Raw genomic sequence first — 22467 nt, forward strand, 5'->3', positions numbered from 1 at the left:
CCCTGTGCAAGACTGTTTAGCTATGTAGTTGATAACTTTTATGTATCTTTTCAACTACTGTGTGATGGGATATAATTATGTCACTCAGCCGATTACTGGAAATACCACAACGTTATTGTTGCTGTAATAACCTTATCTGTTTTCTGTTTTCCGTGCATTACAGCGTCGATATCTTCGTTTCCGCAAACCGGCACAGTCATGCTGTTACACTACAATGTTGGGAACCATTTCTCGAAACATTTGCAACTGCTTTGTTTGAGCTCTGCTTACTGGAAGACCTAACATGTACATGTGACTGAGAACTTGTAATTAAGCACATATTTCCTTTGGGGTAGCGTCATTTGCTGTTAGAATCTCTAACGATGTTGCTGGCTACGATCCATAAATTATTTAGAATATGACTTCCACATCTACGTCTACATATCTAAGCGTCACAGAAAAAAGCATCACTTTATTATGTGTTGTGGCACTTGTTTAGCTTCCATTTCAATGGAGGGTAGTCGTACAAAATTTTACGTTAGGCGTATTGTAATAGCTTTTTGAGTCTGAAAGGTGTGCAAAATCGAATTTCAGAAACTATTTAGCTTACATCACGATCAATGCGTAATTTAAAGAGTTAAATAGATAATATGGATGCAGCAATGTCTAAGTTGTGCTTGCAAGGTGTTAAATGTTTCGCAGTATACGATAGTCGCTTTTTTTCGAGATATCGATTGTAACATTACCTTTGGAAATGTCACATCTCTCAGTGCTGTTGTCTGTGGTCGTGTGTTTACAAGCTTTATGTGTTCTTTTATTCTCTAACTAACAGTTTGGTAATAAGAAACACCTTACTTTTCCTTCCTTTCCTAATAAGACGGTCGTGACGAGCCTGTGTTTGTGGTGGTGTGGTTGGTTATTGGTTTTTATTTTCGTGAGACGTATTTTCTAGAAGTGCAACACCACAATGTGAATAGAAACATTTCATATATATATATATATATATATATATACATGCACACAATACTTTTCGCACTGCTGACATATTTTTTAGGATATTGTGAGCAGCAATATCGGAAAAATATAGTCCATAAAGCTTTCTGGGAGAATTGTGACTACAGACTGCTGTTATTTACATTGTTTTCAGTAGGTCTGTGTCATTTGTGATATTAGCAACAATTGGTAACGAATACCTTCGTTTATAGCGCTTCTAGTGAATAACATAATGCATTATCTTTATGCATTATTATTGTTACGTCTAAAATGGTGCTTGAAAACATTTTTAAATGCTGGAATACATATTTCAGGTTGTGGCTAGACCTAATTAATTACGTTAAGGATAGAAGCTGAAGCAATGAATTCAGATTGGTGCTACAGCGATTGCTTGAACCCAGGTCTTCTACTTACTGGGCACATTTGCTAACCACTACAGCACCATAGCACTGTGGCTACCACAGCAATGTAAACATCGCACTTTTTTGCATTGCTGCCGTACTACATTTTCAGATATTTTAGAACTTTTTCAATATTTTAGACGTGCAATAACAATTAATTTACAATTCTGATGCAATTTTGACCTTGCAGCAGTATATTGGCGGCAGCACAAAATCATGATCTGAAAAATTCTCGACAACAAGTTATGTAAACATCGAATTTTTCGCGCTGGTGACGTATTTTGCAGGGATTTTAGAATATTGTTATATCTTAGCTGTGAAAAATAATTGATTTACATGTCAGTTTGGGTTTTTTACTCTCTAAAACAATGAGATATACTTACTCATGGGTCACCCAATGGCCTAAGGACTGTTTTTAACAGTGGAGTTATCCACTGCCGAAAGATGGAAGTAATGACGATATTTTCTCTGCAGCCATCAACCAATGACAGATGGAACTAAGATGCAAAACTGGACTTGCTAATATTTCGAATTTTCTGGGTTGGTATTTAAGGTACAACCCATGTACAACAAATATGAATACCTAATTCGCTATTTATATTTTATAAGCAAATTTTGATTTTTGGTTATTTATATAAAAATATCGATTTTACAGTGCATCTTTCTTCTTGCGACAGGAGCAAGTAGGATGTGAAAGTGAATTTGCCTTTATTTATGTTTTCAGAGCTTGTTGGATAGCATATAAGTTGGAAAATTCATTTTGAACAAGTAAGTATTCCTATTTCGTTATTTATATTTTATAAGCGAATATTGGTTTTTAATTGTTAATAGAGAAGTAGGCTATTTACTCGTTCCAATATTGCATAGCGAATTATGTGTTAACTTGAAGTGAACTGGTGAACTAGTCCTTAAACAGATTTTTGGAAGTTAGTAATGCAAAACTAGTTGCAGACCAGAGGTTGGAGGTGCATGGGACCATGGGCATGTGGCGAGTCGAGTGGGGGTGCCACATGCTAAATTTGCAGAAGTGCATGGCACAGGGAGTGGCGATGCTGATGCCATTGAAATATGACTTGCATGCGAACTGTAGTCAAGTCTCACTCCCACGAATGCAGAGAAGGGGCACTTGGGGAGGGGGTATTTCATGTGAATTTTGCAAAATAGCAGGGCCTTTCCCTCCCCAGCCCTCCTTGACCCTGGCACATGGCGGGATGTCTTGATTCCTGGAATGACTGTGGAGATAAAGATGTCAGCGAAATATAAGATGCACAATTGCTTCAGCTGTAATATGACGCCACAGATAAGAAAGTTGTGAGTGGACGTGTGGGTGCAAGGTGGGAGTGGTTCATGCAAAATTGGCAGAAGGGTAGGGGTAGGTGGGAAGCCCTCTCATCCTTGATGCTGGCACATGGCAGGATCGAGATGCAATGTGATGCCGGATGTATAATCTGATAGCCCCTTATATTATCAATTCCTGAAATTATCCTGCTTATCTTGTCAGTTCCTTAAATTTAGATCGTCATCTTGGTCAGAATCCGCAGTGCCCCACTATTCACACTGTTACATAATTAAACATTTTACTTAGTTTAGTGTTGATCTTTAGTTGCTATTTTTATCATGTGTTATTATGCTAATTTCGTTGTCCTTTTACACTCTGTAACATTACTGTAATACACCGAAGGAAAACGATAATCTCAAATAAATATGTGACGTAGATGTATCATATTTGTATGAGGCTCAGGTAGAGGATAGTAGAACTGCAGGCAATGGTTGAAAGCGCCAAGTTGTTGGTAGAGTTAGAACGTGTATTGAGCACGAATACATTAATCGCATAGCAGTTATGACGTTGAGACAATGGACTTGGGTGTAGCTAGCTCGATTTTAGTAACGTCGTACTCGTATTATGGATGAGAGACAGGTTGCAAGGCGCTTTCTAGAATGTAGGTGGACGTAATTTGTCCGCTGTGTGTAGGTATTGGTAGCGGTAATCGAAAGAACGTGCTCGTTGTTGTCCGATTTCCGATTGTTAACGAAATTTGAATTCACAGTATCACTTCAGACGATCAATAATGGATGGTGGGAAGCAACGAATGTAGGCTGAATGTTGCAACCACAGGAACAGTTCATATTTATGAGGTGCCGTTCCCTTTGTGTTCTGTCACATCACCACAATAACGCAATGGCGTATGGGAAGGCGCAACGGAAGGACTGAATTCCGAAAATCTGTGTTTAGCCTCTGTAGAGTCAGTGCTGGTGATGGTCAACTGACGAGTACAACGATGACCTGGAGAGCGGCCAACAACCATGGCAGAATGCAGGGCCAACACAGCCGGTTATGCTATGAACAGCTATGATTTACAATTATCATGCATTATACAACTTTGTATTTGTTAGCGGAAATTAAGATTTGCCTTCACATCCAGAAAGTCTTACAAATCATTCTGCTGAAAACGAAATGTGATATAACGATCCCTGACTGCACACTTCTGTTATCTAAGGTGCTCCGAAAGTTACGTGAAACTCCTCTGTTCAGCACTATCACCAAAACTATACCACCTTTTCGCAAGTGAGGGAAGTAGTGGGATAATAGTTGTGTGGTATGGACCACCAGCAGCTTCTATTTGCGAAAACAAGTGTAAGTGGTGTGGAATAGTCTCCGAAATTGGTGCCCAACAACTTCAAAAACGCTTATACGTGCCCTTGAAGGTCAGCGTAGTACTTAAATGAGTTCGTATAAACTGTCAAACACATTCTGTCTACAGACTGATCGAGTGGTTATGAGCAAGTTCAGCTCACACTTTGTGTAAGACGTCAATGAAGGGCTGATCGAGTGGTTATTAGCAAGTTCAGCTCACACTTTGTGTAAGACGTCAATGAAACTTCATTTGTATGGGACCATTGTCATTCATTTTCCATATTCCATCGGGACTTTTATACTTTTTTAAATCTTGTAAAATAATCGTCAAAGCCCTAAATCAGCCTGACATAACAGAATCTGCTGAATAAAATGAAAGTTTGTAAACATTACGAAGAGTAGTTTATCATAAAATTTGATAGCTAAATGAATCATACTCACATAATGGCATGCGGCAAGTAATTTTCTTCATATGAAGAAAATAAAATTGGAAAGTAGAGAGGTATGTACGTTATTCTCTAAATTCGACGCTAGAGACCAGTAGCTAATGAAGCAGGAAAAATTACTGCAGCTGTCAAGGTAATAGTCCCAATACGGCATGTAATCTTGACGAAGCAATGAGACAGAAAAGACCCCCAAAGTGCAACGCAATGGACACAGGATTCAGAAAATAATTCCTCTGCTGTTGTACTCTGCGGGATAGATACCCACCACTTCCTAAAGTTAGAACAAAAAAGAAATCTATGAAATACTACTCTTAGCCACTAAATGGCCGTCAAAGTCTTCTCTTTAATCTTACACCTCAGTGACGATCTCTTAGTGAGTGTTGCGAAGGTGCCCAAAATTTCTGGTGCCATGCAATGTATTCAGACTTTAACACATCAAAGTGCAATATCCAATGATGTACATATCCCCCATAGCATTTCTGCGTTTATGATAGTACAATTTACGGGGAAAGTGATTGAGCTGCGTTATGTAAGAGGACGGTACAGCGTTTGTACATCAGAATTAAAATAGCTCCAAATTACGCTTTGAGACCTTTCGTTTACGTAAATGTTCTCAAATACCTTTAAACACCTCGCTCCTTCAGTTCAGGAATACGTGTTTCTGGGCAAAGATCTTTCCCGTAAGATATTCATTAATCATGTTTTGATTATTCAGTAATTTTTCACCTACATTTGCGCATAACCTGTTAAATTTATCTTAGTATAAAAACACTCAACAAGATTACGTGGAATTTCAAAAATGCTATGTTCTGTTGCACACTTACATTATTAATGTCTGTAACGAAGTTAATCGCTCCATCATAGAGACGCTTCTGTGATCTGTATGCAACAGTAATTACAAAGGGAAACAGAATCTAGCCAAAAGTAGTATTTGTATTCAATGAAGAGGAAGAGCCACTGAAAGGTGACATCGAAAGAAATGGACAATAAAGTTACTGTAGGCGTTTTTGTTAACGAAAATTATACAGAAACAGCCTGGTGTTTAAAACAAAAGTTCTTAAGTACTGAATGATAACAATTCATTTGATTAAAAACAATCTTGTACCTCTTAGAAGGGGAGAAAACCCTTGAAAGAGGGATGTTCAACTTCAGCCCGAACACCAACATATACAACCACGTCTGAAAGTGTGAATTATGCACTTCATACTAGAAGTGCCACTGCCGCGCGATAAAAAGAAATTCACGTTGTATTCGGTATCGAAGCGAAAATTTGATACCCCACTGCAATGGATAATTCAATAAACGTTCTGCTGCGGAGTGTAATCCTCTTCATTCGAGAGCTAACACTGTATGTTAGCCCATGGAAATGTCTACCTTCTCGCTTGCGATAACTGGTACTAAATGAAATTTTGCTCTGTGGTCATATATTTGAGGATAAGGAGAGGGACTCGTTATCACGCACGTAACAGCTAATTTGATTTTAATTTATGTGCTGTAATAACTCAGGGAAGCATTAACACCAATGCTGATGTAGTCTGCTGATGCAGTCAAATGAAGTATCATTAGCTGCACAACCTGTTGACCTGCTCCAAAGGAAATATAGATATCGTCAGTCGGGGTAGCAATAGGTTTAAACACTATTTAATAATTATTACATCACCAGTACACAGTACTAGGCAAGTCTTCTATGTTTTAGTATAGCACATTTTTGCTAGGTATGCAGAAAAATGAGTACGTGGTTGTGATTCTCCCAAGCAACTGCAGAAAACAAACATTGATGCGACATGCTGTTAACTATTTGATTTATAACAGTTTATGCACACTGTGAAGCTACTCACAATTCTGAAAAGTGTCAAAGGAGGAGAATCACATGCAAAGTGACCCAGAGGAGCATCTGAAACATGTTAGATCAACAACAGGAATCAGGTCGGGTTATCGAGTTACGGTGAATTGTTTTCTTTTGAATATCTTCCCTCCCACATGATCCATGGACCTTGCCATTGGTGGGGAGGCTTGCGTGCCTCAGCGATACAGATAGCCGTACCATAGGTGCAACCATAATGGAGGGGTATCTGTTGAGAGGCCAGACAAACGTGTGGTTCCTGAAGAGGGACAGCAGCCTTTTCAGTAGTTGCAGGGGCAACGGTCTGGATGATTGACTGATCTGGCCTTGTAACACTAACCAAAACGGCCTTGCTGTGCTGGTACTGCGAACGGTTGAAAGCAAGGGGAAACGAGAGCCGTCATTTTTCCCGAGAGCATGCAGCTTTACTGTATGGTTAAATGATGATGGCGTCCACTTGGGGAAAATTTAAAAAGGGAAATGGATAAGTTATAGATATAGTGGGAATTAGTGAAGTTCGGTGGCAGGAGGAACAAGATTTCTGGTCAGGTGAATGCAGGGTTATAAATACAAAATCAAAGAGGGGTAATGCAGGAGTAGGTTTAACAATGATTAAAAAAAATAGGAATGCGGGCAAGCTACTACAAACAGCATAGTGAACGCATTATTGTGGCCAAGATAGATACGAAGCCAACGCTTACCACAGTAGTACAAGTATATATGCCAACTAGCTCCGCAGATGAAGTGGTTAGTGAAATGTATGATGAGATAAAAGAAATAATTCAGATAGTGAAGGGAGACGAAAATTTAATAGTCATGGGTGACTGGAATTCGATTGCAGGAAAAGGAAGACTAGGAAACGTAGTAGCTGAATGTGGAATGGATGTAAAGAATGAAAGAGGAAGCCGCCTGGTAGAATTTTGCACAGAGCATAACTTAATCATAGCTAACACTTGGTTCAAGAATCATGAAAGAAGGTTGTATACATGGAAGAAGCCTGGAGATACTGGAAGGTATCAGGTAGATTATATAATGGTAAGACAGAGATTTAGGAACCAGGTTTTAAATTGTAAGACATTTCCAGGGGCAGATGAGGACGGTGACAACAGTCTTTTGGGTATGCACTGTAGATTAAAAGTGAATAAACTGCAAAAAAATGAGACTTTAAGGAGATAGGACTTGGATAAACTAACCGAACCAGAGGTTGTAGAGAGTTTAAGGGAGAGCATTAGGGAAAGATTGACAAGAATGGGGGGAAAGAATACAGTAGAAGAAGAATGGGTAGCTTTGAGAGATGAAATAGTGAAGGCAGCAGAGGATGAATTTGGTAAAAGGACGAGTGCTAATAGAAATCCTTGGGTAACAGAAGAGATAATGAATTTTATTGATAAAAGGGGAAAATACAAAAATGCAGTAAATGAAGCAGGCAGAAAGGAATACAAACGTCTAAAAAATGAGATCGACAGGAAGTGCAAAATGGCTAAGCAGGGATGGCTAGAGGACAAATGTAAGGATGTAGAGGCTTATCTCAATAGGGGTAAGATAGATACTGCCTACAGGAAATTTAAAGAGACCTTTTGAGAAAGGAGAACCACTCGCATGAGTATCGAGAGCTCAGATGGAAACCCAGTTCTAAGCAAAGAAGGGAAAGCAGAAAGGTGGAAGGAGTATATAGAAGGTTTATAGAAGGGCGATGTACTTGAGGACAATATTATGGAAGTGGAAGAGGATGTAGATGAAGATGAAATGGGAGATACGATAAGGCGTGAGGAGTTTGACAGAGCACTGAAAGACCTGAGTCGAAACAAGGCCCCGGGAGTAGACAACATTCCATTAGAACTACTGACGGCCTTGGGAGAGCCAGTCCTGACAAAACTCTACCATCTGGTGAGCAAGATGTATGAGACAGGCGAAATACCGTCAGACTTCAAGAAGAATACAATAATTCCAATCCCAAAGAAAGCAGGTGTTGACAGATGTGAAAATTACCGAACTATCAGTTTAATAAGTCACAGCTGCAAAATACTAGCGCGAATTCTTTACAGGCAAATGGAAAAACTGGTAGAAGCTGACCTCGGCGTAGATCAGTTTGGATTTCGCAGAAATGTTGGAACACGTGAGGCAATACTGCCCTACGACTTATCTTAGCAAATAGATTAAGGAAAGGCAAACCTACATTTCTAGCATTTGTAGACTTAGAGAAAGCTTTTGACAATTTTGACTAGAATACTCTCAAATTCTAAAGGTGGCAGGGGTAAAATACAGGGAGCGAAAGGCTATTTATAATTTGTACAAAAACCAGATGGCAGTTATAAGGGTCGAGGGACATGAAAGGGAATCGGTGGTTGGGAAGGGAGTGAGACAGGGTTTTAGCCTAGCCCCGATGTTATTCAATCTATATATTGAGCAAGCAGTGAAGTAAACAACAGAAAAATTCGGAGTAGGAATTAAATCCACGAAGAAGAAATAAAAACATTGAGGTTCGCCGATGACATTGTACTTCTATCAGAGACAGCAAAGGACCTGGAAGAGCAGCTGAACGGAATGGACAGGGACTTCAAAGGAGGATATAAGATGAACATGAATAAAAACAAAACGAGGATAATGGAATGTATTCGAATTAATTCGGGAAATTAGATTAGGAAATGAGACGCTTAAAGTAGTAAAAGAGTTTTTCTATTTGGGGAGCAAAATAACTGATGATGGTCGAAGTAGAGAGGATATAAAATGTAGACTGGCAATGGCAGTATTTGTATTGAGTGTAGCCATGTATAAATGTGAAACGTGGACGCTATATAGTTTGGACAAGAAGAGAATAGAAGCTTTCGAAATGTGGTGCTACAGAAGAATGCTAAAAATTAGATGGGTAGATTACATAACTAATGAGGCGGTATTGAATATAATTGACGAGAAGAGAAATTTGTGGCACAACGTGGCTATAAGAAGGGATCGGTTGGTAGGACATGTTTTGAGGCATCAAGGGATCACCAGTTTAGTATTGGAGGGCAGCGTGGAGGGTAGAGGGATACCAAGAGATGAATACACTAAGCAGATTCAGAAGGATGTAGGTTGCAGTAGGTACTGGGAGATGAAGAAGCTTGCACAGGATAGAGTAACATGGAGAGCTGCATCAAACCAATCTCTGGTCTGAAGACCACAACTACTATACTTCTTAGATCTCCGAGATTCAATTGTGTTTTTGATTGTTGTCATACTTCAATGTCAAAATGACAAATCCTAGACAACAGAGGCAATATTTACGATAACTTAGCTTGGTTCACGATTCCACTTCTACAAAAAGAATTTCGTCGACCTTCGTAGTCATAGGCACCTGGTTGTCTTTTCAAAGGAATTAACGGTTTCAGTTTGGTGCCCTCATTACACAATAAAAACAGGTCTCAAGAATCTATCTTGTTCCTGCTCACATCTTTGGTGTTCTTGCAGTTCACTCAGGCATCGTAACTACCATAACGTATCAAGGGTAGTTGTGATGGAGCAGAATTCTGCTCGTCAACAGATATACGGAAACCCATGACATGGTCAGCAAACAAGAATTTGTGTACGCAGTTTCATCGCCAGGAGGCAGAAACAAAAAGTAGCCTCTGTTGCTACTATAACAAGACTGCTGACGGTACACGTTCCCTTGAGATACGCCTGGTGAGCTAGGCTGAATCCTATGTCATCTGTGTCACTGGGGACTGCTGACACACAATAACCAGTTCCTGACAGTTCCAAGCGCATCACCACATGCATCTTTGTATTTTCATCATATTATTGCGAATAATAATTGAGTTAATGAGTCTTGAGGACTGCTGTCAATAGGCAGCAAGTGGCCGTTCCATCAGGTACTCAAGCGCAGCCGGGGTCTGTTGCACCAGACGTTAAGTTAGTCGTATATAATGCTGTGGGAACCTGTGGCCCTCTTGGGAAGATCGGTTGAAGCCAGTAACTAGGCGGCGGAATATTAGCAATGGATACAGTTACAGGCAAAGGAATGAATCTCCTTATAAATATTCTGTATTAATTCTGTTTTTAATTAACTGTAAAGTTATAATTTTACCAAACAACTGCTGACATATAATCGAGATGAAAACAGCCGAAGATAACCTGCAGAGTATCAAAATTCTAATATTGACATCTAGTGCGATATGAAGCTAGACTCGGGTTATGTGTCACTTGTTAAGGATTTTTATTGTACTTTAATTTGCCGGCCGCTGGTGGCCGAGCGGTTCTATGCGCTTCAGTCCGGAACCGCGCGACTGCTACGGTCGCAGGTTCGAATCCTGCCTCGGGCATGCATGTGTGTGATGTCTTTAGGTTAGCTAGGTTTAAGTAGTTCTAAGTTCTAGGGGACTGATGACCTCGGATGTTAAGTCCCATAGTGCCCAGAGCCATTTGAACCATTTCTACTTCAATTCTGTGACCACCTGAGAAAATCGGTGCTTTAGACGGAGAATAGGGACATTAGAAATGGCAGGCCACGAGTGATTTTTGCGTAACATTTGTAGCTGGTGTGATGATCGGCATTGCTGCAATAATGACTGATTATGTAGGTTTCGCAATACGGGAGGACGTTATATTTGGCCACCGTGGATAAAAATAAATTAACGCCACATCTTTTTGCTATTTAGGACCTCCATCCTATCATCGGATTGTCAACCACATGTGAAGAACGTTGTTTTCAGCTAATATGCGCTACACCGGTTAGTGTTACAGAGTAACAACTGTTGATTGGTACGTCGCCAAGACATAGTCTATGCCAGCTCAAAGTTTAGCACATATAAGTGCAATATCAAAACAATGCGAAATATCCTCCGTAGCATTTCAGTGGTGGTGATAGTACAGATTAAGGGGCAAAGGGCTGACCTGGTTTGCCAGGCTTGTTAATAATCAGCTACAGTCAGTTTTTGCGAGGTGTGCCTTAAAAGTAATTAAACTAAAAGAAAGCGGTATTATATTTTGGCAGTTATGATAACAACTAAGTGTTGAGTGTTCTTAATTGCTCATCCCTCTTTAAAAGGTACTCCTGTCTCAAACTAAAAGTTGTTCACTAAACAAAATAAAAAATTAATTATTGTTCTGGGATGGAAAACGGAAAGATATTCAACAACTTTGGTCGTTTCAACTTGACTTATAAAGAAATAACAATCATTTGTAGTTAAGTATAAAATATGTATTATGTAAAACCAGTTTATCGAGAACGGTTTTTTCTCATTTCGTGGAACTCCTGACAGGATAATTTTCAATTATACATTTACAACAACACCTGCCTGCTTGTGTCGGTTTGCAATTTATTGTATTCCTTTGTCCACAGGACACACAAAAAGAACTCTTGGAATTGGAAAGTAATATTCTGCCAATAACTCTCAATAAAATTGTTTATTATGATGAGATTTGAGATAAGCTGTCCACTTTTCTCATGCAAACGACTATTTAAAAGCAGAGACGTTCCTTTTTTTTCTTTTTTTGCATGACTTTCATGAAATTTTACACTGATCAAATAGTTTTCTGTCGTCCACCTTCAATTTTTTCTTTCTGTACAAAATACCTATAGTTTCTGCTGATTGTTCCCAGGTTGAACATAAACTAAAGTCATCCACTCATCCACTGAAAGTGCTTTAACTGGTTGCTTAATTCACATGCCGAGTATTTTAAGCAGCCTTTGACAATTATGTACATGTTCTTCACGTTTGCTCTAAATTTTGCAACCTAATTTGGCATCGGGTGGTTGGCACATTCTACTATGCCTCGCTCGCTCTGCGCGTGCGTAGTTGTGGCATTGTGTGCTGGCCTCGTTCGGCCTAAGAAGAAAATCGTAGGACACAGACATAACAATAACAATGTATTCCCCCTTATACTTATTTCCCGCAATTAGGTCATTAGCTTGGAACGGGCCTTCGTTGTGATTTTTCTACTTCACGCTAAAATAACCTAACAAAAGCCAAAAAGGCAAGGCTTGTACGTATTTGGCCACACACGACCGAAAAATCCGGGCACCTGGATGCCGTAGATGAAGAGGTAATATTATCGACCACAGAGAACGTTCACTTGTAATTTGCTGTAGAACTTCGATATAAAATAGAACTTTAAAAACTGAAATGATCTTGTTTCCTTTGATTACATAGTTAGAAAAAAGCCTTCAGGAATTCATGCCGACATCAGAAGCGGAGGATGTAGCAACAGAGCATATGAGGCCGCTAAATCGGTATTACATTACGAAATTAAATGGAAATCTGTTTTCATGTAATCATGTATTTGAACGCTACAGTATAGGAAAGAATTGAAGACTGGTCACGGAAAAATGTGGGCTCAGAAGCAGGAAAATAAATAAGAAAGTCTTCTTGATTTTAAGAATAAATTTCAGCTACTAATGGCGAATAGACTGTTCAACAATCAGAGACGGAGGTCGTATACTTGAAAAACACTTAGAGAGACGGGAGGATACCAACTGGATTGCGTCCGGTGAGATAGAGATTCCGAAATTAGATATTTAATTGTAAGGCAGACGCAGAAGCTGATCACAGTTTAATAATGATGCAGGGCACACTGAAATTTAAGAGAGTCGTCAGGTAGGCACAACGTTTAAGGAAATTGGACATTGAAGTATTGAGAAGTGATGAGCTGGGTTTGAACTTTCCTGTGGCTCTAAATGCTGCGATAATGTATTCCACAGCAGGCAGCTTAGCTGAAGAGGAATGGACATTCCCAAAACGGCCAATCACAGTAACTGGACAGACGAATGTAGGTGCTAGAAAGGTAACGGCAAAAGCAAGCAGGGATAACAGAAGATAGCAATTGATCGACAAAAGATTGTGGTACATAAATGCTAATGAAGAAACAGGAAGAAATTCATGAGAAGTGCAGAGAAGCTGAAGCCAAACGGTTGCAGGAAAAATGTGAAGAATCGGACAGAAAAGACGTTGAAAAGACGGATTCACGTATAGAAATGTTAAAACGATCTTTGGAGCAGAGGGTGTGAAAGTCGAATGACACTGTTAGAAACACAGCAGAGAGCCGATAGCTGGCCTCTGCAAGGAGAAGGAACTGACTGATGACGTGACAGCAGGAGGAGGATGGAGTATTAGAGTGTGACAGAGCATCATCAACGAGACCTCATATTTTAAGGAGAAAAAAGCACACTAGCAAGATATCAGACGCATAATCGATTCCGTGTGAAAATTTGGGCCATAACTGTGACAACACGCTGTTATGACTTTCTGAATATGCAGCATTTAAAATTCGCGTACGAGCCTCTATGTCACTCGCTTCGCCCTTTTACAGTCTCAAAGTGCGACGTATTGTGCAGCGGAATAAGAGATTGTGTTCTTGATGTCGGTGAACCAACAAGTGTTAGTGCTTTGTTCATTTGTCAAAGCGCGCGGTTTCCTACCTTTATCTGGTGCTACAGATCTCTTTGCTTTGAACACCAAGTTTCGAGATACAAATAAAGCGTAAATTCATGAATTGTACGTATGTGCCAATAAAGAAGTAGCGTAGCGCTATTGAATTGTTAATATCACAGTTGTACGTTATTTTCTTAGGATTGAAAAACTGAGACCGTTAAGTGAAAGAGTTGTGTTATTCCTTAACGTAATTAGTATCATTAAATTGTAAGTCAAAAATCATTAAAGCCACTGCATTATACCTGTAATTGTGCAGTTACTTGGTTTTATTCATTTTGATTCTGAGGCATGGTATTCAGTATACACAATCTAAGACAAAAAAAATGGTATTCAGCCGGCCACTGTGACCGAGCGGTTCTAGGCACTTTAGTCCGGACCCGCGCTGCTGCTACGGTCGCAGGTTCGAATTCTGCCGCGGCATGGATGTGTGTGATGTCCTTAGGTTAGTTAGATTTAAGTAGTTTTAATCTAGGGGACTGATGACCTCAGATGTTATGTCCCATAGTGCTCGAGCGGAATATGTAAAATTGTAAACTTGGATTGCCTATCGATGGATGTGTGACACTGCAGCGTAATTTCGCCACCCATCTGCCAATGAAAGGGGGCCTGTCGATACAAGAGGACAAAGTATTTACGACTTGCATTCCGTGTACTCAGTTGCACAGTAAGTATGCGTCCTAGACAAGTGCTCGAACAAGACATGCATAAGTCAGCATTTGAGAGAGGACACGTAGCTAGGCTCAAAGAAGCGGGTTGGAGTAATCGACGAACAGCTCGATATTTGAACAGGAGCGATGCCACTATTCGGTGATGTTGGCAGGAATGGATGAGAGACAGATGGAAAAAAGCGTCAAGAAGGAAGCGTTCAACCTAGAAAGACTACAGAAGGTAAGGACTGAGCAAAGAGGCACTCAGAGGCCCGGATTCATCATTATCATCGATTCCACATAGAACTGGTGCTTATGTGATAACAAGGATAATTATTAAGCTGCTCACAGAAAGAATACTGAGCTCATGACTATGCGCCGTCTACGACTGACATCTGAAACACAAAGAACCCGTTTCCTGTGATGTCGAGCACATCGGCCTGGAATCTCATCTGGGATACGAACCTAACTGTCGCCCGCCACACGACCCGACAACTAACAAATGGTGGTCTGTGGTGCCGTTTAATTTCATAACAGAAACCCTTAATTGTCATCCGTGGTAACGTTACGGCACAATGGTACGTCGACAACCTCTTGTTTTGTTGCTCTTCATGGGCTTACATTTCAACAAGATAATGCTCTCCCACAGACTGCGATAGTTTCTATTGCTTGTCATCGTGCTTACCAAACCCTGCCTTGGCCAGCAAGTTGGAGCATCGTGGGGGGAGGGTCCCTGCAACCAGCTCGGTATTTCGACGACGTAACTCGTAATTTGGTCTGAATTTGGCACAGCATCCCTCGGGAGGAAATCCAGTAACCCTGTCAATCAATGCCAAGCCAAATAACTGCTTGCACAGGGGCCAGAAGTGAATAAATAATCAAATTTTTCTGTACTTGTAATGACTTGGTTGTCTGTACATGCACATCACATCTGCCGATTTACGTCCCATTCGCATAATTCGTTCGTGATGCGTCTTTCTTTTTGTCTTAAAGTGTATGTACATGCGGTTGACTGTTCGTACTCTTTTCGGGTAAAAGAACGAAACAACGTGTTCTCGAACCAGGCTTATAAAAAAAAAACATTCGTAAAAGTCTTCACCTGCTGCCCTGCCCCAATCTTTCCACGTCTTCAGCATTCCGCGAATAGGAGGGCGCTGGTTGCACTCCGCTGTACAGTACTTCGGGCTCGTGCGCTGCAAGTGACAAACAACTAGCGCGCGCAAAGCTGTTCTTTCAGAAGGTCGTAACTATGTACTGTCACAACTAAGGCTCAAATTTTCGCGCGGGATCGATTGCTGCTGCTGATATCTTGCAGGTTCGCTTTTTTATCCTTAAAATACGAGGTCAAGTTAATGTTTCCCATCAAGTTAATATTCTCTTGTAACAGAGAAATGAGCCCAATTAGACGAGGACTTGGTGTAAAAGTTTCTATTTAATTACACGTATATTAAGAATGACAAACTTTCATGCCGAGATGAGTGAATGCTCTTAACTACATATCAACAATTATCTTGCAAATGGTTTGTCTCCGTACGCATATGTGATGGAATGTTTTTGCTTCTAATATTGTATACATTCACCGGGTCCGTTTCACTACCAACTATGATAAAGCCTATACATATATCCACCAGATCACCATTATAGACTAAAAATTAATGTTTCACTTATACCCACATCCGCAAGTTGAAGGATCTTATAAATTCACTCAAAGATGGGGAAAGTCCTGACTAGTTTGCAATGGGACAACATGGAAAGAAACACATCAAAAAAGGTTTTTCATCACCTCGGTTCAGAGAGTTCCTGATCCTGTATAGAACATTTGAATAAAGATCAACATAAACATAATTACCACCCTTTTTATTGCTCATAAAGACCACACATTGCATGTTGCACCACAATACAGCGAGACCTTCACAGATGGTGGTCCAGATAGCTGTACACACCGGTAGTTCTAATGCCCAGTAGCATGTCCTCTTGCATTGATGCATGCCTGTATTTGTCGTGGCATACTATCCACAAACTCAGATTGTCCCACTCCTCAACGGCGGTTCGGCTTATATCTCTTAGAGTGGTTGGTGGGTAGCGTCGTCAATAAACAGTCCTTTTCAGTCTATCCCAGATATGTTCGATAAGGTTTATGTCTGGAGAACATGCTGGCCACTCTAGTCGAGCGATGTTGTTATCCTGAAGGAAGTCATTCACAAGATGTACATGATGGGGGGTGCGAATAGTCGTCCACGAAGACGAATGCCTCGAAAATATGCTGCCGATATGGTTGCACTATCGGTGCACTATCGTAGAGCCGTTACAGCGATTTACATGCCCACCAGCGGCGTACGTCGGTCCCACATAATGCCACCCCAAAACAGAGGGGAACCTCCACCTTGCTGCACTCGCTGGACAGTGTGTCTAAGGCGTCAGCCTGACCGGGTTGCCTCCAAACACATCTCCGACGATTGTCTGGTTGAAGGCATATGCGACACTCATCGGTGAAGAGAACGTGCTGCCAATCCTGAGCGGTCCATTCGGCATGTTTTTGGGCCCATCTGTACGGCGCTGCAGGTTGTCGTGGTTGCAAAGATGGACCTCGCCATTGGTGTTATTGTCTCATTAATATTTTTGCATAGCATATGCGTAAATATCATCATAACATTTTCATTGATATTCCTTCCTGATAATAGTTGAACTCATGTCTCTTCTTTCCACCTCTATTCTTCTTGCTGCTGCAGGCTGGTTCTGGATTTTAATTGTTTTCTGGTTTTCTAATTGCATCACGATGCGGTATATCAACGATTACGTATGGGCCTTCGTATAGTAGACGCCACTTTGTATAAAAGAAGCCACTCTGTATTGCACTGCTTCAGTGCAAAAGATTTCTGGTAATTACGCAATAATACTAGCATAACAACTTTGAATTCTTGCCTTCTCTTTATTGAATTATCTGACAATTGGTTTCTATCATTAGCATTATGTGTCAACGTCGTAAAAGCTTCCCTAATCTTTTCATTATACGACACCGGTTTGGAAAGCACGGCAACGGCTTGCAACATTCATTAGATTATTTGCGATCACACATTAGTTCATTAGGAGTATACTTAGTATCTTATATGCAGAGATTGTTGTGCGCATCTTCAAAAAGGGTTAAATTACTTAGCCAATTGGAATGTTGTATTGGTATATATGTCCTTATAAACCTGTTAAGTTCCCTGAAAATCCGTTTTGTGGGATTAGGCGGAGGGCTGTTCTTAATATCATTATCTTTTAAGAATTTGCGCCATTTGTACCCTGTGTAGTTCGTGGTGTTGTCAGAAAAACTGCCTTTGGTTTTCCCACGTAGTGAATGGGACCACGTGAAAGTCGACTTACGATAGTGTTTGCAGTCGCATATTTTATGGTGTAAAGCTTAACGTGCCTAGAAAATATGTCATAAAAGGCCAATACATATTTTGCATCACCGCTACTTGTCTGATTGGGTCATGTCTGTGCTATTTCCATAGGTTCACTGGACAGTATGGAATGAAAATCTGTCTTTGACGATAAATTCTGTGGTTTAGGTGCTTTAGCTTTCTAACAAGATACACAAGTTTTGAGTATATTGTGAACCTTTCTCCTCACGTTGGTACAATAACAGTAGGTGTTGAGTTTTGCTAGACAGTTCTTCGTCCCATAATGTCCCCAGATTAAGTGTGTGAGTCCTTGGGTATACATGCCCACCCGTTAGAGCCATTTAGATGTCGACGATTGAATAACACACCTTGATATATTTTACAACAACTAGACAGTGAATGATCAGGTTGATTAGTCAGAAAGGCCCTAACCTTGTTCCAGTGCGGCTTTGACATTTGTAAATCTGCCGTGCTTTAACAAAAATAAATGTAGTATTGCTAATATTGCTTATCCTGCATTAAAAATATTCTCATTTTCTAGATCAGTGTTACTGTCACTCAAACCTCGTGGAAGGAGAGACAATGCGTCAGAAAATGATGTTGCCCTTTCCCATAATATAAACAATCTCAAATGAGTAATTCTGCAACCTCAAACCCAGCGTTGTCATCTGGGACGCACTAACTTACAGTTTAATAAAAATCTTAGGGCTTGGTGATCAATGCAGATTTCCGTGTGTTTACCGTATACACAATAATAAAACTTTTTAAAATCCCAGACGATTGGCCGGCAGGAGTGGCCATGCGGTTCTAGGCGCTGCAGTCTGGAACCGCGAGACCGCTACGGTCGCAGGTTCCAATCCTGCCTCGGGCATGGATGTATGTGATGTCCTTAGGTTGGTTAGGTTTAACTAGTTCTAAGTTCTAGGGGACTAATGACCTCAGAAGTTGAGTCCCATGGTGCTCAGAGCCATTTTGAACCCAGACCATTGAAAGGGTTTCTGATTCTGTTGTTGAATATGTTCGCTCACATTCGCTTAAGGTTCGTCTTGCAAATCCAATCATCCTTACCTCTTCCTGTTTTCCGCCCTTAACCACGTGAAATAGACAAGATGCTAAGCCACTGCATGATCTGTCACACGTCATATAAAAATTTGGACAAAAATCTGTTTGGTTTAAAATATTATAATTTACTAATGCATGTTTTATGTTTTAAAAATTTTGCTGGCTCTGCTCTGTCCATATCCATACATGATTTTTCTTAAATAAAGCTAGGAGGCGTTTAGTGTTTAACAGCTGTTGTGGCAGGAAATGTTGGAAGAAAGAACAGAATCCTGGAGACGACTTCAGTTGTCTTTTAGTACGTCGACTAGGAAAAATTTTAATACTACTTAACTTACGCGGATTAGGACGTATACGTGGCGTATTATTTGTGTGCTCTAGATACCTTGTCTCACTATGTGCAAATTTATATTTCTTAAAGTCTGCTGTTACACCAGATTGTGAAATTTGTACAGAATTTTTTCAAGTATTTCGTGATGTCCTATCCACGTCTTTGTGGCGATCAGAATGTCATCTACGTAATTTGTCACACTTTCTACTAATTCGACTCCAAGCACTGTATCCAAAGTAGTTATGAATACACCAGAACTGACGTTCAGTCCGAAAGGTAGAACGCAGAAATGTTATGTTCGCCCTCAGAATGTAAGAGCAGTATACTTGCCGGAATAAGGAGTAACTGCCACTTGCCGAAACGAGTTGGTTATGTCAATAGTGGAAAACTACTTACCGTCTAAAAATTTTTTCGGTATTTCCTCTAAGTTCTCGCTCTTTGCATGCACTGGTAATATAATCTCATTTATAGCTCGGGTGTCTAACACCAGTCTAATGTTTCCGTTAGGCTTCATTACCACAATTAAAGGAATACTGTAATGAGATGTGGAAAGTTCTACAATCTTCCACTGCAACATCTGCTTGATGGTTCAGATGGCTCTGAGCACTATGGGACTTAACATATGAGGTCATCAGTACCCTAGGACTTAGAACTACTTAAACCTAACTGACCTAAGGACATCACACACATCCATGCCCGAGGCAGGATTTGAACCTGCGACTGTAGACGTCGCGCGGTTCTAGACTGAAGCGCCTAGAACCTCTCGGCCAAATCGGCCGGCATCTGCTTGATTTCATGCCACACCATGAGTCGCTGAGATAAAGGTACATTGTAAGACTTAGGAAAAATAAGTGTGTGAATTTCTATGGGACCAAACTGTTGAGGTCATCGGCCCATAAGCTTACACACTACTTAATATAACTTTAACTTACGCTAAGTACAACACACACACCCATGCCCGAGGGAGGACTCGAACCTCCGATCGGGGGAGCCGCGCGAGTTGTTACAAGACGCCTCAGACCGTACGGTTGTTGGAAAATAGAATAAAAAAATAAAAAAAACCTTGGGAAGCTTGACTTCAGTTTCCTAAATATACGTCTTAATGACACCAGGTCGTTTTGTAAAAATCTGTACATACTTCGATAGTAGTTCAAAAACTTCATTACTACCATCATCAGTAACAGCAGTTGTTTGTTCGAAGTAATAACTAATCAATGTTCTTAAATCATTAGACTCTTTATCTGATACAACTGTCTGTGTGTTTGTTTCGTTGCCTTCTTGTGTTAATTGGTTTTTGGATCCAGTGCAGTATTTGTCGTGTTTCAGCGTCCTGGTATCTAAATAAATAGTGATTTCGCCCGCGTGGTTAATGAAACACCTACGTTTCGAGAAGTCAGTGACACTTTCCTTCTCACATAACGTATCTAAACCTATTATATAACTAGCAACTAGATTTTGGACGACAAGGAATGCCCTTTGTACTGTTTCATTACCTACCTTAATAGTCACAAAAACTTGTTTCGCTACTTTATTGACTTATTTCCTACGACAGTCATCTTACATTTTTGTACAGGAAACTCAGGCAGTGGTTCAAATTCTATCATTTTCTTATGAAAGTTGTGCGCTGAAACACTCACAGCATCTCCCATGTCCAACACAATATTGAAATACCTCCTACTGTACCAGTAGTGTAGCTAAAACTATTTCATTGGCCGATGAACGGTCTTGTGTGTTTTGCTCCAATAGTTCACTGGATAAATTATCGCCATTACATCGTATGAACAATAGTGGTTGTTGCTTAAAATTATTTACAGTACCGTCATTGTGATGTTCTTTTGTGTGTGTGTTAAGTAATGATTCACTATCGAAGACGCCTCCCAAACTTTTGTCTGCCACGACCTGAGGCTAGGCGGTGACAATCACCAATTTGTAGACGTCGTATTCGGCGCCGGTGCAGGTGGTGTTTCACCTGAAACTTCAATTATATTCACGTTCGAGTATTGCCGCTTCCGCTCTCCAATCTGTTGCAGTTTTTGTGGCTGAACATCGGGTTGTGCATTGGTTGCGGCGGCACTTGCCACAGACGTTGTTGTTGTCGTTGTTGTTGTTGCTGTATTGTTTTGGCACGCATTACTGTAATTAGTGTTCCAGTTTTGCTGTTGGTTGTGTCTTGGCTAATAGCTGTTTTTGTTCATATTTCAGTTCCAGTTCTCTCCACGCCTATTGTTAGTAATATTGTTTCGACGTCTCTTGTTCACGTAAGCGCTTGTCGTCTATGTGGTATTTTGATTACCATTCATGTTAGAATGGATCTGCTGATTTTGTTAAGTAAACTGGTTTGCGGAAGCAAGCTGTGGATTCTGCCGCGCTACGTAACTGGAAGCAGCTGGCGCGCCATGATTTTGTTGGCTAACTTGCTTGCCCTGCATATTACTCATGTAAACATTGTGGTTGCTGTTTTGCTGCCCACACCGTTGATCTTCATATAGCAGATCCATCTGAGTCTAGCACTGTCAAAAAGTATTCTGCATCATTGTCGGGAATATGCAGTAGTTTCTCTTTGATAGAGAATGGTAGTCTAACTTTTAGTGCGCAGAGTATGTCACGCAACGGGGTCGTCTAGAAAATGTGTCATATTGAGGTATTTCTCAAAAAATCTTCATAAATTACCATATTTGGTTTTGAAAGGCTTTGGTTCCATGATCTGCTTTCTGAGAAGCTCTTGAATAGTTTGAGACCAAAATTTGACCAGAAAAGCTTTTTCGAATTGTTCGTAAGTTACGCATCTGTCGGTTTCGTTATATGCCCAGACAGATGCGTCTCCCACGATGTAACCTACTGCATATGAAATTCTTTTCCGGTCACTCCATCATTTGGGGAACGCGTTTCTGAATGCTTTGAGAAAAATTGCAGGTTGTACACTACGTTTCTCCGGAATAAATGGTTAAAATTGGCGATGTTTGGTTAGGCTTTCTTCCTCTTTAGCACTGTAATACCCGTTTCTTTCACTTTAATTACTGTAGTGCTCACCTGCTGAATCCAAGGGAACATATTGTCTTGATATCACGATTGTGATTTGGTAAAATATTCTAATGCTCACCTGCTGAATGCAATTGCCCATTGATATCATGATTGTGATTTGGTAATGGGTATGCTGGTGTGTTTTGTAGACAATGTACCGAGTACGTAGGATACTTGTCATACCCGTATCGATTTTCATTTACATATTGATCAGTTTGGCTGCGACCATTAGTACAGTATGGTTGTACATAACCATTAAATTGTTTTTGCTCTGCTGCGTTCTTTGTGATACACCAGCTATGATGTGTTTATCATTTTTAACA

This window comes from Schistocerca nitens, chromosome 2 (genome assembly GCF_023898315.1).
Source record: "Schistocerca nitens isolate TAMUIC-IGC-003100 chromosome 2, iqSchNite1.1, whole genome shotgun sequence".
NCBI lineage: Eukaryota > Metazoa > Arthropoda > Insecta > Orthoptera > Acrididae > Schistocerca > Schistocerca nitens.